This window comes from Rhopalosiphum padi, chromosome 1 (assembly GCF_020882245.1).
Source record: "Rhopalosiphum padi isolate XX-2018 chromosome 1, ASM2088224v1, whole genome shotgun sequence".
NCBI classification, from domain to species: domain Eukaryota; kingdom Metazoa; phylum Arthropoda; class Insecta; order Hemiptera; family Aphididae; genus Rhopalosiphum; species Rhopalosiphum padi.
Window position 1 is genome coordinate 25560866 of NC_083597.1, and position 16842 is coordinate 25577707.

Here is a 16842-nt window from a genome sequence, read left to right on the forward strand (position 1 = left end):
ATTCTTTTGATTGAATTAAGTAAGCGTATAAGAAATAATACTCAACATTTTATTTTAATCTATTAATTTCACTAAACAAAATATTATTTCACTTTATATAAATGCATTGATGTTCTATTAGAAGTTTGATGAATTTGAACTATTAATACTTATTACTTACTAGTTAGAGTGTACCTATCTAAATCTACAACACGATTCAATATTTATTATAGTTTAATATATATACCAATCAAAAATGACAAAGTTCACGATATCTATATTATAATATTCACGGTTATGACTTCAATGGTGAAACCTTTGCCCGTTTAATGTTTTGACACATGTCACATGACAAGGAATCAAAGGCAGTGCCAACTCTTCTAAGTATATGAAAGATCCGCGACCATGTGTATTCTAATTTGATCAACTCGGTGAATCAATAAGCTTAGCTACAAACCGCCCTCTTAGAGCGGCGGAGAGATATTTTTATCGATTTATTTTTCACAGTTTACATTTTCAAAATACTGCGAACCATTAGTAATAAAACTTCATATTACTAATATAGGCACATCAATTATAATGTATACTAATTTTCAAATTTTAATTTGGGAATTATGAGTTATTATCTTGAATTTAATTATATTTGTGTTATTAGTTATAAGATAATAATTAATCATACGTGTGTAATATAGAGAACTAGATAGGTATTATAATTTAATAACTATTAATCACAAATATAATTATGTATTTACTACAAATAAATCATCTGCTAATCGTACAAGTGTGGCACAAAGTAATGCAAAAATCTTACCCAAACGTTCGTTCATCAGCATATACCAACAATACGTTCAGATTGTCTGTATCGCAAACAAAATGGTACACTATTATGTAAGACATGATGTATAACATCGGATATACAATACATGCACATTGTAGTTATGTATATAATAAAAAAAAAATGCGCATATATTTGTCACCGGCTTATAAAATAACCAACGATACTTAATATTTATAATATATGTTATGGTGTTATATGGTACTGACTAGTGACTACTGAGTATTATCATAATAATACGCATTATACGATTGCTTTACCGAGATTTTCCAAGGATTTTCCGTATCTACCCATATTAAAATATGTAAATACAATAAATTTCAAATAGCAGCTATTGAACCATATAGACTGGCAGTATACCTACTAGCGACCGTGATGATTAACACAAGTGACTTTTTGTTCATTCTAATTCTTAGGAAGCCTGTGATGGAACGAGCGTATCGACAAACCGGAAAGGGCCAACAATGACTTCGTCCCTACAGTTCAATACTGTGTACATACAATAAGGTGGGTTATTAATAACCCCGGATTTCGTGTTTAAGTTTTTCAATGATTCGTGGTTTGTTTTTATAATGCGTTTTGAAATAATTCCAGAGAAAAAAGTCCAACTGTATAATATCACACGAATTCAGCAACTGTCCGTTCTGCGGTAACAAATCGTGAAAGAAGTAGGCCCTGAAATTTATCACGTGATGACGTGATTGCCACACGAGTATATCTTTTTAAGTTGATGGCGCAAGAAAATCAATTCGAATTCGGTGTTCCTATTGAAACACCCTGTATAATATTACAATATGCACGGTGACGCGAAAACAATCGGTTGTATACCGAGATTAATGGTCAGGATTTCGTCACACTTCGTCAAACAACGCGAAACCGAAGATAGAATGGGCCACTACGACGGTTGCGTAAAACAAAAAATTTGGACTAGACCTTCGGCCGTGTTTATTACGATCGGCCCTCATCAGTTATTAAACCTCCCGGATTTCCGATACATGTTTGTGTAACAACTTTCCAAACGCGTCCGTCCATAAATGTACTTAACGAATCGCCTTAGTGAGGTTCTATAAGCCTATACGGTTCTCCGAACTTGGACGACTACGATAAGACCTACGCAGGTGGTCGTCGGCTATATAATTTTAATATATATATTATATTGTACACTATTGTGACACAGTGGCGATATTTTTCAATGGTCATCACTTTTAGGGTTGTTTTACAACGGTCGTCGCCATATTGTGTTTTTCTACGCACACCAACTCGTCGCGGATTCTCGACACTACTTTCAACCGTACTTTATCTTCGTGTATAGAAATATGTACGTATGTGTAATATATAATAATATGTGTACAATATAATATGTATTCATCCGCAAATGCGCTTGTGTACGGTGCAATGAAATCTTCTGAGAAACACGAGAGTTATTAAACGAATATTATTATCACTTCCGACCGATGAAACACGCCACCCGTTTTCCAAGTATTACAAGCCTAGCAGATCGTAAAGATAGAATACAAATCAGTCGCCAATATTATTCACGTCATGTTCCTTTTAGGTATACAGCGACAATTACACACACCTATTCAACGCTTATTACGAATTTAATATATTTACAGATAATTAATTTGTTTTTGTTTATTGCACAATGTATATAGGTTTAGGAACAACGAATTAAAACCTTTATAAAATGTTCGAGAGGTGCATCATCGTCACTTTGTATCACTCATAGTATATGTATTATAAAACGGTCGTATAGGTCTTATAATAACAGTAGACGATGATGTATACTAAACTTTCAACGTTATTAATATTATTATATTACTGTGGTTGACAATGGTATAATTGATGAGTAGGGTATGCGATTTCGGCGAGTTGAAAGACAAAATCGTCTGAACATCCATACCATACCACTACTACCAACTAAGGATGATATAAATCAGTCGGTTTTAGCACTAAGATAACAATGTGTGTATAGTGTGTAGGTTGTTCTCAATATAAAACACTTTGATAATTTTGTTTTACTTTTATATTATTGAAATATAAGTAAACAATAAGATTTAAAGAATTTCATTTTTCATTTGTGGTTGTGCATTTGTCGAATTTACAAATTTACGATGCGGTAGTGAAAAATATTAATGTACCGACATATTATACTATAATATAAGGCCTTAAGGGTAAACAAATTTATATTGGTGTCATCGATATATTTTATGAACGTAGTTTTATTCCCTTAGGCTTAGGAATAAAATAATATTTTTAAATTCAATCCTGTGCTCAAAAGTAACGTCGATCCGTTAAGACGACTGTGATTATGAAAAACTGAATGACAAAAGACATTACAATAGAATTGGAACTATTTTTTTAGCATTACGTATTTTATCTATAAATAATAGATACAATTTTAGAAAACAGATGGTTCATTAATCCTTAAATTGCATCCACAATAAAAGTTGGCTAAAACCATTTTACCTATAATAGTATCTCAATTTATTCAAGTCGTTGAATCGTGCGAATTTTGTAGCATTGTTATTTTTATTTATTTTTTAGTTATCTCAGTCGTCATTAAAGTGTTATTAACGTTTTATTTAAGCAAAACGGAGAACAAAATAAACAAACGTTTTAATTGAAGATCTACTCATTAACATTTACGTTCATCTTTTTTTCATTAGTAGCAAGCTTTTTATAAAACAACTTTGTACACTCACCGTGGCATATCTCAATGGGTATCCTCTGCATACAGTGTTCATCTGGAAAAAACATTAAATATAATATAATGTAACCAATTATAATATTTTATTACGCTGTGTTTATAATACGTCTCACACACATAAATACACAATAAACAAATCTTTTAGTTAAACACGATTATTGCTTTACGCCCTATGGTATGAGTGTAATGACGTAGAAAATATAGAACCAACTCACGAGATTATACATAATATTAAATTATTTTAGGTTCTGGGTAGAGCGATAAATATATTAATTTTACATTGATGTGTTTTGTTGTTTTTTTTGTACGTGAACACGTTAATTAGTCGATAATATGTTTTGATTTAAACTTTAAAGGTGGTTTAGGTTGTTTAGGATACCAAATTGGATCTAGTTTGTACTTATGAAAAATGAAAATAAAAATTCCTGGTAATATTTTTTGAGAAAAATCAAAAAAAAAAAAAATAAGAAAAAACGGGAAGTTTTGAGTAAATCCTATTTTTGACAAAATCAAAATTTTTTATAAATATATATATTATATATACATAATTCGAAAACGAATAATAGGTAGATACTTGTAATTTAAAATTATGATTTTTATTATATATAATAATATTTTAATTTCTTTTTTAATTATTTGTAGGCATGACATTAGAATTTTTTTTTTTAAATCTGTTAATAAAAAAAAAATCTCAGTCGAATTTCTTGAAAATACAATACAAGAATCCACAAAAGTTATTTGTATATCAGTATGAAAATATATAAACATAATTTTTTCGTATATATTATGAATTTTAAGTTTTTAAGTTAACATTTTAAAAATAAATCGTCAAAATCGCAAAATATTGTGAACTATTTTAGTTAGAAATTTCTAAAAACTTTTTTTTTAAGTATGTTTCAAAAATTGAATACAAATTTCGTCATATATATCTATTTCAAACTAAAACCATAAAATCTAAAGAATATATAAAAGCAATTATTTTTTATTGGTAATTTAATTTCAAATGTTACCAAAATTACTTATTTAAACAATAAATAACGATGTTAATTGTTTTTTTTATAATTTAAAAGCATTATTCGTGGAAACTTGAAACTTTTACGTGTGTTGTATTATTATGCATCTTATAACTATACACGACACAATGATATTTTTTATTAATCTTTAGATCTTACCTACTTATTTATACTATGAATCTATTTTTACTGTTTTAAGATATTAATAAAAGTATCAATATTTCATTACATTTTGAGTAATATAAATTGATATATTAATATGGTATAAATATGTATTATTATAATATAATAAAAATAATATAATATAAAAAATATTTTCAAAAAAAAAAAAAAAAAATTATCAACCTACTGTAGTACTAAGAGTAAATAAATTACTTTAATAGGTATATCAATAAACATATCACAAAATATACTTAATGATATAGGCTGACAGACAGTCTCTGTTCAGAAGTTATTCGTATATGAAATGATATATTATTGAATTCAAATTTAACACACCCATATAATAGTAACCCACAATCGATACCTAATGTACAACAGAGCGGTACCCGCTTGCCTACCTTTTTTTTTGTGATGTTTTATTTATTTTTACTCGATTCAATTGGCGACTAAGACTGTCACACAGTATTTTACAAAATTGACCAAACCACCAATCACCGTTCAATCGATTTTATTCTCACTTCTATGTAGGTACAATTTTTTAGTAGATGTCAATACATTCATTGATATTATTTATACAAATATTAAAAATTAAAACCAAACAGATATGCACTGAAAAAGACACAACTATTTAATGTTTGAAATTTAAAATAAAAAATTGTATATTCTTAAAAATAATAATTCGGTCTAAATATTTGGTTACATTAGTTTTATTATGTAGACATTTTACATATACCTAATAATAGGCAATAGTTTAGGTAGGATACGCAAATAGAGATTTAAAACTCCAAAACCAATGGTCATCATCGTTGGACACTACTATATATAATTGAATGCGGACTATTTTAAATAATACCAGCATACAAAAACTTATATCTGATCGTATTTTCAATGTCCACTAGCCAATTCACGTGAAAACAAACCCTTACAGTCCTATCACAGGTTTATTGTGAGTTATTGTTATTGGATCTCCAATCTCGAAATATACCAAAATTCAATTCAAGCTCTGCAAATGTCCCCGTGATAGTTTAATAAAGTTATTTATCTTCGAGTCTTAACTTTTTATAGTAAATTATCATTTAAAATTAAATAACATATATAGTAAGCAGTATCTGGAGTTTGTTAGTTTTGAATCCTACATAATCCAACAAAGATTACATTAAATGAATTCATAATCCAAGAATAATACAGACATTTAACACATAATTAAATAACTCTCATAAATATTTCACACGTATATAGTATATAATTAAATTATATTAATTAATATATTACAAAACTTTATAAACATCATACAAATCCTCATACTATCATTGGCCATTGTCAAAAAACTTTATTTTCGGTTTTTTTAAATTGTTGTGAATCCCATGTAGGTTAAATTTAAAATAAAAATATAATACTACAACAGTTAAAACTGAATATATTATTGACAAATGAGCATTCATTTACGAACAATTGAACAGTCCTTACCGTTTATAATAATTTGATTGTGCAATAAAAAATCTAATTAAACCTAAATTAACTTTAAAACAGATGACAGGTGCATGCCTATAAATTGGACATAAATTGAAATCAAAATAAATTACAAGTAACTTCAGCTTGGACATGAAATAATGTCCACAGATTAAATATGACAACAACTCAACCGCTGCAATTAAATAATTCACAAAATACCTAGGAATTATCTGAAATTAAATATTTACCAGAGACGAGCATTAAAATATAAAAATAATTTAAGAAAATAATCAGCTTAATAATACACAAAATATTTTTATTACTAAAATCAAAAAAATAACTTAAAAAACAAAAATATTTTTATAGAAAACAATTGTTATAAGATCAGTTTAGACTTCAGAACACAAATATGGAGTAAAATAAAAGCATCAAATGTTTGCACTATTGAAGCATTACAATCGATCTGTCTACGTCTGATAACTATAGCACAATTTATATTACAAGTACTACAGATGATTCCACGCCCAATCAACCACTAACAAAAATCCATTAATTTCAGCAGTCCTCCAAAACCATTACTGGTAATCAACTTTGAGACTGAAAAGAAACTGGCCTAAAGACCAACTTAATTAAAATGAAAACTAACTACAAACAATTTGGTGTGCGAAATATGGATACTTTACTCATTATGTAGAATGTAATGTATTCATATATTATATGTATCACATTATTTTCAGATAGTTAAATTCGTTAAAATATATATATATATATATAGAAATCCAATAAAAATATTACTATATAATTTGTATATATTTATTTAACTTTACTATGAATCATTATATTATTAATGTTGATAACTTTATATACCTAACGATCCCTTAATTATGTGCTATTATTTAAAATTAAAAACTAATAACCTTTGTTGTTGATATTTTTTTAGTATTAAATTATTAAACTCAATATAAATCAAAATTGTGCATACATTATTCAGTTTTTAATATTAATATTTTTTTTTTTTTTAATGATATCAAAGTGTGATATAATTATATATTGTAACACATTATTTAATGTGTGCATAATTTTATACTAAAAATTATATCATAAAATATGTATGTGATATTGTAATTAAATTTTATTTTGATACCATTTAAATGAAAATATTTATAATGTATAATAGACAAAGATCTATAATCTTATTTGTAACACATCGATTCACAAGAACAAACTTATAACAAATTGTATACGTACATAAATAATATGGATGCGTAGCTTTATTTTTTAGGTTTTTATCTTAAGCAAATTATTTATATTGGAAATTTCAATATGCTTACATATGGTATCCATACAGTATGTATTTTGATAAATTTCTAATTTATTGTCCATATTACGTTATGCCCGCATTTGTGTTGTGTGCATCTTAAATTCGTATAACTTTGCATCCAGAAGAACTTATATATATACGTATATACGTAGTTATATATATAACTTATATATAGAATACTTTTTATTTTTATGATAATATTAAAGTGAACTAACTAACATTATAATAATTATCCATATGTGTTTGTACGTCGGTTAAAGTATGTGATGACAATAATAAGTTACTACATACTTGTGGTAGGTAAGTAATAATGTAATATGTAAAATATAACAATTTAAAAATTAATATATGTCGGTCAAAAATTAAAATACCGCAAAAAAACTATCGTATAAGCCCAATTGTAAAGTTTTTACCTCAGAAGTTGGTGGTAGGTTAATTAACACTAATACTAAAGCTAACAAAACAAAATTGGTTCGGCTCGATACAAGTTTGCGATATCGTACATAAATTTTTTAAGATTCCCATTGTTCTCTTAACAACGAATTAATGTATATAAGGGTAGGAACTAAAAAACAAAACAACAAAAAAAATGAAACATAAATAAGATAGGTTAGGTATAAAACTATTTGAGAATAATTAACTCAAAAAATATTTTATATAAATATATACGTTAAAATTAATTATTTGTTTTTTTTGATACTTTCAACCATTGAAAAAAACCTAATTAACTTTCAGTTTAAATTTTAAATTTAATCTAATAAAACTATAATTTGAACGTATTTCAAGACATAAAAAAAAATCTTTAACAAAGTTCATAGGTTTATAAATAACGACAAAAAAATTATATCAATTTTTTTACATGACTATAATATAGTTAAGAAAATTTTTGTGTAAATATATAGTGGACATTTAAGTTTTTCGTGTTTCGTTATTATTATTCTTTTTTTAAATAAAGAAAAAAATGTGTTGCGATTCAGCCAAAATAATTTGAACTAAGATTAATTAACATACTTTTTTAATGTTTCTTATATAATATTAATATTAATAACTACTATATGTTAAAATATTATAAAAATTTAAATTGACTAAAATTAAAACATTTTATTTAATCATTGATATTAATTTTTATCGTTCCGGATCACCGCGTATATAACATACTATAAGTATCAATACAAATTACTGTGTTTCTATGAAAATGGTATTCATTGGTATAAAACCCATTGTAGGTAATAACCGTAACAATGATATTTAGATCCATTATAATATCCTGATTCCAGACCACGTTATATAGTCCGGAATCAGATCAAATAAAATAAAATCAAAACTTTTTCATCTGCACGTAGGTTTCTGCATTAATAATCTACGCGCTTACATAGTACATCTGTAGTTCGTGTGCATTGCACGTAATTATTGGGGCGTTATTAACACATCCCACACGGAGTGATACACAAGTGTTTCAAGTTTGCAAAAATGTCCTTAAGGTATTTTGGCTTCGCTTTTTATAAATTTAATGGTGTAGAAATCGGAATAATGATCGGATTAAAATAATCGTCACGTAGAGGTAACAGTCCAAACGAGAATGGAAGCAACTAATTTCATATAAAAATAACACTAATACACGCCGTAACTTTCTGAAGTTGTCACAAGACCAATTTAGAACATTAATTTTTTATTTAATTTCCTTGAACTAGAAACAAAACAATCTTTTACGTGGTGATTTTAAAATGTTTTTTTAAACGTTTGGGTAATTTATTAATTCAAAGTTTTAAACGTTTTTGATATGTTAAATTTGAATTTATCAATGTAGCTAATAGAACTACAAAGTTTCCAGTTAAAAAAAAATCGTCCCGATGCATTACGCGCGAATAACTAGGAACGTGAATTCTACTAAATCGCTCAGTTACCAAAGCAATTATAATGTGATGCATTACAGCCGTTTCCGTTACCGTCAAACCGTATTGTTATAATATCATTAGTGCACCTTGGCCGGGTAAAAAGTAGACTCGTAGTGGATATAATACATCGTGAGATATACCAAATCCCACGCAAGTTCTGCCGCGATGTGATCGGTAGTAGGTATATTATTATAATATATTATATGGCGTATTATGTACGTGACGGTCAAAATATTAGACGACTATAATAACGTAATGGCAATAATAACAATATTATTATATTATTGTTATTAATAACGCCTCCGCCGCCGCCGTTCCGGTCGTCGCGTTTATCGGCGACACGATATTATTATTATACGGGCCGCACGGTCGCGCGCAGATGACCCGAACGGTACTAAATAATTTAGTTGGCGAGCTTAAGAAAACGGCCACGCGATACATGTACACCCCGGATCCATTTGCAGATTACAACGATATAATATATATATACACACACACACACACACACACACACATATATATACGTATATGTAAGGGATGAATAACGAGGAAGTGTGTAATACGCTGTATATATAATATATACTATACTGAGTAAGTATACAATATACGCGAGTACCTATATGTATATAAATATATATATATATGTGTATCGTATAATATATGAAGTCATGAAGGTGTGCGTGTGTGTGTACATATATTACGAGCTGTAATAGTTTTAGCACAGCGTCTGATCAATTTCGGTATATATATACGCGCGAAGTATATTATAATAATTATTATTATTCGCCCCACGACAATGGGATACCGTTCGCATATATATATATACGTGTATATGATATATTATAATAGTAATACTATAGTAGCCGACCACCGTGATAATGATATAATATTAAATATATATATATATATATTATATTATATTATATTATATTATGTGCATACGTACTGCGCACACACGTTATTATGATAATAATGATATTATTATTATTATTATTATTATTACCGTAAGCTCTGTGGTGCAGTTTAACTATTAATACGTATTATTATTATTATAATAATTATCATCGTTTAACCAATACCCGCACGGAAATCGCTTATTATAATATTATGACATCGAATTATAGATATATAATAACACGACCGCAACCACCCTTATTGGGCTTATTATATTGTTACGACATTAGAGCACCGCCGTGACTCGTTTTCGGTGGTGGTAACGTCGAACAACGATGTTATAATATTGCACGTGACGTGCAACGATATATTACGAAATAATAAAATAACGTGTGTATATTTAATATATATATATATAGTTACATGACATAAATCAATAATTTATTTCGTGATACGAAGACGAGACATTTAAAACTTGGGTGTATTTCTCAAAATTGTATTGTTCTAAACTTACAACTTTATGACATTTTTGCCACATTCACATATTTTTTTGTATCCGTAGTATTAAAATGAAATTTAAACTTTCCTTAAAGATTACAACAAAATTAATTATGTTCACGTTATTTTAATTTTCTTATTTTAAGTAATATTATATGTATAATGTTTTTTTATAATATAAATATATCATAATATGTACATTGTTGTACAATTAATGTACATTTGATGCTTCAAATATTAATATTTATTATTTTAATACAATATACACAAATACTCATTATCATATCCACTTATAATGTTAACGTTTTTACATTAATTTTTTTTTTTTTTGGTGGGGGGGGGTAGTTTTATATTTTTAAAATTGTTTTACATAAATATTATATCATAGACCACTCCAAATCACTGATTTTGAGTGCATTAATTTAGCTTTGAATTCAAATATTATATTATGATGAAACTATATTCTGCAATCAGTGTTAGTAAAAAAAACTCATTGATTAAATGATGATTGAATTTTAGTGTTGTATAAAATCTATAATTTAATATTTATAAATTTCAATGAATATAATCATTTTATGTAGGTTCTTACATAAGGGCATACAATGCATTCATTGAATATATCAATACGTCATATTCTATGTATCAATACTCAACATAATATAATAATAACATAGATATATTAGATACCTCACCTTACAAAAAAATAATATTAATATTTTTAATGTCAAAACCTAAATTGTAAGTTCTGTAATAAAATTGTAAAGCATTGGGAAAAGACCTTTGTCGTATAATCTGAATCACATCTTTATATCAATGTAAAGTATCAAACATTGTTTTTAAGCCACTTTAATTATTAACATACATTTTCAGAATGAATTCATGGAATAATTATTTAATAAACATGTGATAATGTTGGTTTATTTCAATTAGATTTAATTATATGGCACTACGTATGTCGATCTTATTATAAATCAAAAATATTGAATTTCTATAGTCATTAAAAAATTAAAAATATTTAATAGATATTTTACATTGTATTTTCAAATATCATATACATTTTTAACATTTAAATTAAACATTAATTTATAAATTGATACTGTAAAAACTTAAAAATTAATTACTATCGTTGTTTTTATATGTGTTAAGTTTTCTAATACTTTCAAAGTTATTAGAATATTATTATTAAAAATGAATTATTTTTTAATTAATTAAAACACATTCATTATTATACTATTTCCTTATATTATAAAAAAAAAAAATTATATTATATAATTAAAATATTATTCAATGTTCTATGACAACTCAAAAAATGTATTGTAAGTAAGTACTGAAGTATAAAAATTATTTTAGATAAAACATCCTAAATGTTGGTTATGTGTAGAAGAGGGTAAGCAAGCGTAGCAACCAGAGAACAAAACCCATTAGTTTTCAATAAAAAAAAAAGGCAAGCGGGTACCGCTCTGCTGTATATTAGGTGTCGAGTGGGTTACTGTTATGGGTGTGTTAAATTTGAATTCAATGATATATTATCATTGAATACGAAAACGATTCTGAGCGGGAACGATCTGTCAGCTTATAATATCATCAAGTATATTTCGTGATATGTTTTTTTTTTAAACTATTAAAGCCATTTATTTTACTTTTAGTATTACCATGAGTTGATATAATTATTTCTTGGATAATTTAGTATTTAATTATTATAATAATAAACATATTCATATCGTATTATAAAAAATTTTATTTATTTTTATTTAAAATGTATGTAACTCGAAATTTAATTTTATCTATCTGCAAATACCGTAAAACTGGAAAAATAGATTTGTAATATAAATAAATATTATCTTACAATAAATCAAAAATATTGTTGCGTATTGTAAAATGTATTATAATATTATAATTCACGAAAACGTCTTAAGTTCCCACGAATAATGTTTTTAAATTATAACAAAAAAATTAACTTCGTTATATCTATCATTTAAATAAATAATTTCGTATACATTTGTACTTAAAATGCCAATAAAAAATAATTGTCTCTATATATTTCTTAGATTTTATGGTTTCAGTATGAAGTACTCATGAGAAATCTTGCATTAAATTTTTTTAAATTTCGTCCCAATAAATAGTTTTTTTATGAACTAAATAAAATTTAAAAATTGTCATACCTACCAAGAGAGTTTTTAAAATTATAATATAAATATGTTGTTAAAATTCCAAGTATCTGCGATTATTCGTTTTCGAATTACGACAAAAAATAAAAATTGTTTGAAAAGAAATAGTTTAAATAAAAAATTTGAATTTCAAATGCTCATGAAAAATTAATTTGGCTTTCTGGTACAATTTTTATACACAAATTATATATTCGTTAAAAACTTATGAAAATCGTTTTACTATTCAATTTGAAAATCTTAGATATAAATAAACAATTTTATCTATTTCTAACTACAATAAAACTTGTATATTTCGAGATTTTTATACATCTTTATACATTTTTTAGTGACATTTATAGAAAAAAAAATAAAAAATCTATAATTTAAATTGTCTATAAATAGCTCAAATAAGTTAAAATATTTTTAAAATTATACCATGTATAGAGAAAGATAATATAAATTCTTAGTGAAAATGTAAAGTTTCTGTGGTTATTTGTTTTTTAATTATAACAAAATAAAAGTATCGATTTAGTCAACATCTAGTTTAACGTAAAAATTTACTTTCTTAATTTTTCGTTTATTTTTCCGATTATAAAAAATACTAGGAATTTTTCATCTCTCAAACTAGATCCAATTTGCTATCCAAAATCGTCCTCAGAGTGGAAAATTGTAGGATTTTATCAACAAATTATATTGTGTACTCCTAAAAAAAAACCAGACATCTTTGTAAAATCAATAGATTCATCATTGCTCCCTCAAAATCTAAAATTATACTTATACTTGCCACAAATTTCAATTTGTAATTATTTGAAAATATTTGGTGTTATTTTTAAGATTATAGGATAAAGTAGCCAACTTCATGTACATGCCTGCCTCTACTTTTTAAGTTTAAAAAAAATACTAAAAAATACCATCAGATTTTATCACGAATTTCACCTACTTTTTTTTGCCAAATAATGGACTTTTCCGATATTAACAAACCCAAAGTTCCGTCTTGGTCCAATTATTTCCAATCGATTGAATTTGCTACATGAAAGACCAGAAATATATTTACCACCAGCAAAAAGTGATCGCTGACACACTATTGTTTGTTTTTTTTAACACGTCACTGTAAAACCATAATAGTTTTTCTCTTCGCTTTACAAATATGGATAAAATATCTATAGAATAAGATTGTTCTATGATCGGATTAAGACAAATAATTTCTTATGAATTTTAAATATTAATAATATCCAGTGAACTAAAAAGTAAATGGAAAATAGTAAAAATCTACTATCATAATGTAAGATATCAATTTAACGTCTAATCTAGACAATTTCTAATTGAGATATAACATCTATTGACACTTCTCTGATAGATGTTGGTTTAAACAAACACGCATTTGTAAGGTATTATTATGTAATATAATTTAATTTTTTCACTATTATAACTTAGAACCATTTGTACAAACGAATCATACTTATAAATATATTTTTAACGATAAATTAATTTAATATTCAGTTAATTATACTATATTCTTCTACGGCATATACAATACATAAAATGCAATATGCAGCTTATATATGCGGGACATAATTTATCCGTATCAATCGAAAGGTTTTAACGGGCATTTTCAACATTACATTTACGCAACTATGAAATTATATTATACAAAAATTACTTTTTTGAATTAAATAGAAAAATAAAAACACGCGAGAACACGGGTGATACAGCAAATAAAATGTTATTAAGATTATTAAAAATGTCATTAAATTATTAACGTAAATCAAAAAGAAAAAATATGCACCTACCAGGTTCTACCTGTATATTAAATATTAATACACCATAACATATAATAGCTGCAAACGTGTTGTTTGTTGTACGTTTCAGTAAAAAAATATCGTTATTTTTATAATGAATTTCACAAAGCGTAGAAAAAATATGCATATACTGTAATAACCATAACGTTCAAAATATTATATACATATTATCGCGCATACCTATTTTAACAAGTGGATTTTTACATGTCGACATTATTTTCATCGGTTGACCGATTTTTAATACGCGCGAGAATTTAACACAAAAAAGTTGTATCGGACAATAAAAAAACGTGTAGTAGGAAAATAATATAGAGGATGAAGTTGAGAGGTCCATGCATTGGAGAGTAAATGATTATTGCAAACTCTTTCACCTGTTCCGTTGGACGTGAAGAAAAAAACCTGCGACGACCGCGAGGCGATTCGCGTAAATAATATTACTTTGGTGTTCGATAGCCGCGTGCGTGATACGATATTATGATATTATTACGTGTTAACCGAATCCGACTCGGGGGTGGTGGGAAAGAGGACACCGCACTATCCACTGTTGTTGTGACTGCGATTATTATTAATATTTATTTAAAAATTATTTTTTTTTATCCAAACTCGCGTTCTCACGGTTACGCGGTACGAATCGCGAGACGACAGCGGACACAGAGACCGTTCACGAGTGCGAAAACACCGCTCGTCAAAAGACAATGTCGCGCGTTGTCTGCCGACCACCGACTGGACCGCCAAAGAAGCGGGCGCCTGTACCCGCCGTCGATCCCGTCGGCCGCCGGCACACACGAAACGGTAACAGCGCCGCCACCGTCGCCACTCAAACACGCGGCTGCCCGCGGGGGGGTGAAAACTGGAAGAGGCAAATTTTAGCACCCCAGTTTTTGACGACGACGACAATATAATGTCGTAATAACCTACCCGAACAACGGTAATGTTAACCGATATATTATTTCCTCTGCCAGCGTCGCACCCCGTCCGATTTCCAGTCCGTCTTGACCGCCGCAGTGTTTCGTGATCGAAACTCGATGCCAAGCTCCTCCCCTCTACTATAAAACACCTAAAACGATGGTTTGTCGCCGATATAGTTTTCACGATGTTTGAACGTATACAAATGCGATACACTCCAAACTACAGCCCGCGGATATCGCAAGTCCTATATAATATGGACTATGTTATATACTTAACTTTAATACTAGGCGTATTAAATAAATGAATTTTTATTCTGAAAACCCATCCAACTATCACTGTCTAAGATATCTTAGTATATATATACGGTTTTTTCCGATGAAGCTAAATTGCTTTTCCAAAACGCTCGTATACGAAATAATCGTGGAAAATGTAACGGTGTATAAAATCGTTTCTGAACGACGGTTAAATGATTTACTCGCTCGTTCAGGGGCATCATTTGGGGAGGCAGGAATATGCATTTGCCTAACCTCAGATTTTAAAACAGTCCGATGGGGCCAGTGTACGAGGACGTGTATGTGTGTAAGTTGGTGTATGTTGAGTAAAAGAAAAGGAACATAATATTTATCGTATGTACAATAACAATAATAATATCAGTTACATCAGTAATATCAGTAATCATAAATAATCATATAGTTTAATCACAAAATTGATTAAATTTAATCTATTTTGTGGTTTTATTTCTGTGCGGTGGGTGTAATTGCAAAAATGAAAACAGGAAGACATTTACTAATAGATTAAAAATATTTTTGCTATTTAATCGTAAGTTAATTAATATAAAAAATAAAATATTCGCTACTTTATATTTAATTTATCTATTTTAAATTATAAAATATGCAAGATGGAGGGATTTGACAAAAATTAGAAGTAGAAATATTTGGTTTGCGAGCGTAATAATCGGTTTTTTTTAGACCGATCAAAAATTTTTCTCCGCTCTATTGAAAACTCAAATGATGCCACTGCACTCGTTTAAACGTTTCATGTGTATTTACTATACCTATAGTTTACATTACGATAGGAAAGACTTTTGATTTGTGTGATTTTCCATGTTTCGGAATTATTTTATATTTAGATTATTGGAGTCTCAAATTCGCGAAAACAAGTTTATATTGAGAATTTTAAGGCGTAAGTACACCATTTTAACCGGACGTGGGTGTAATAATAGCGTTTC

At 27.6% G+C, this 16842-nt stretch overlaps 1 protein-coding gene across 3 annotated transcripts in view; it reads right to left on the reverse strand.

Moving 5' to 3' along the window:
• Positions 1-15417, reverse strand: part of LOC132932179 (uncharacterized) — a 294142-nt gene extending 278725 nt beyond the window's left edge. For all 3 annotated transcript variants that reach the window (XM_060998425.1, XM_060998424.1, XM_060998423.1), the window contains exons 1-2: positions 15077-15417; positions 3520-3561 (exon numbers count right to left, since the gene is read on the reverse strand). The gene's annotated coding sequence lies outside the window, so the exon portion shown is untranslated. The remainder of the gene's footprint in view (positions 1-3519; positions 3562-15076) is intronic.
• Positions 15418-16842: the final 1425 nt, after the last annotated feature.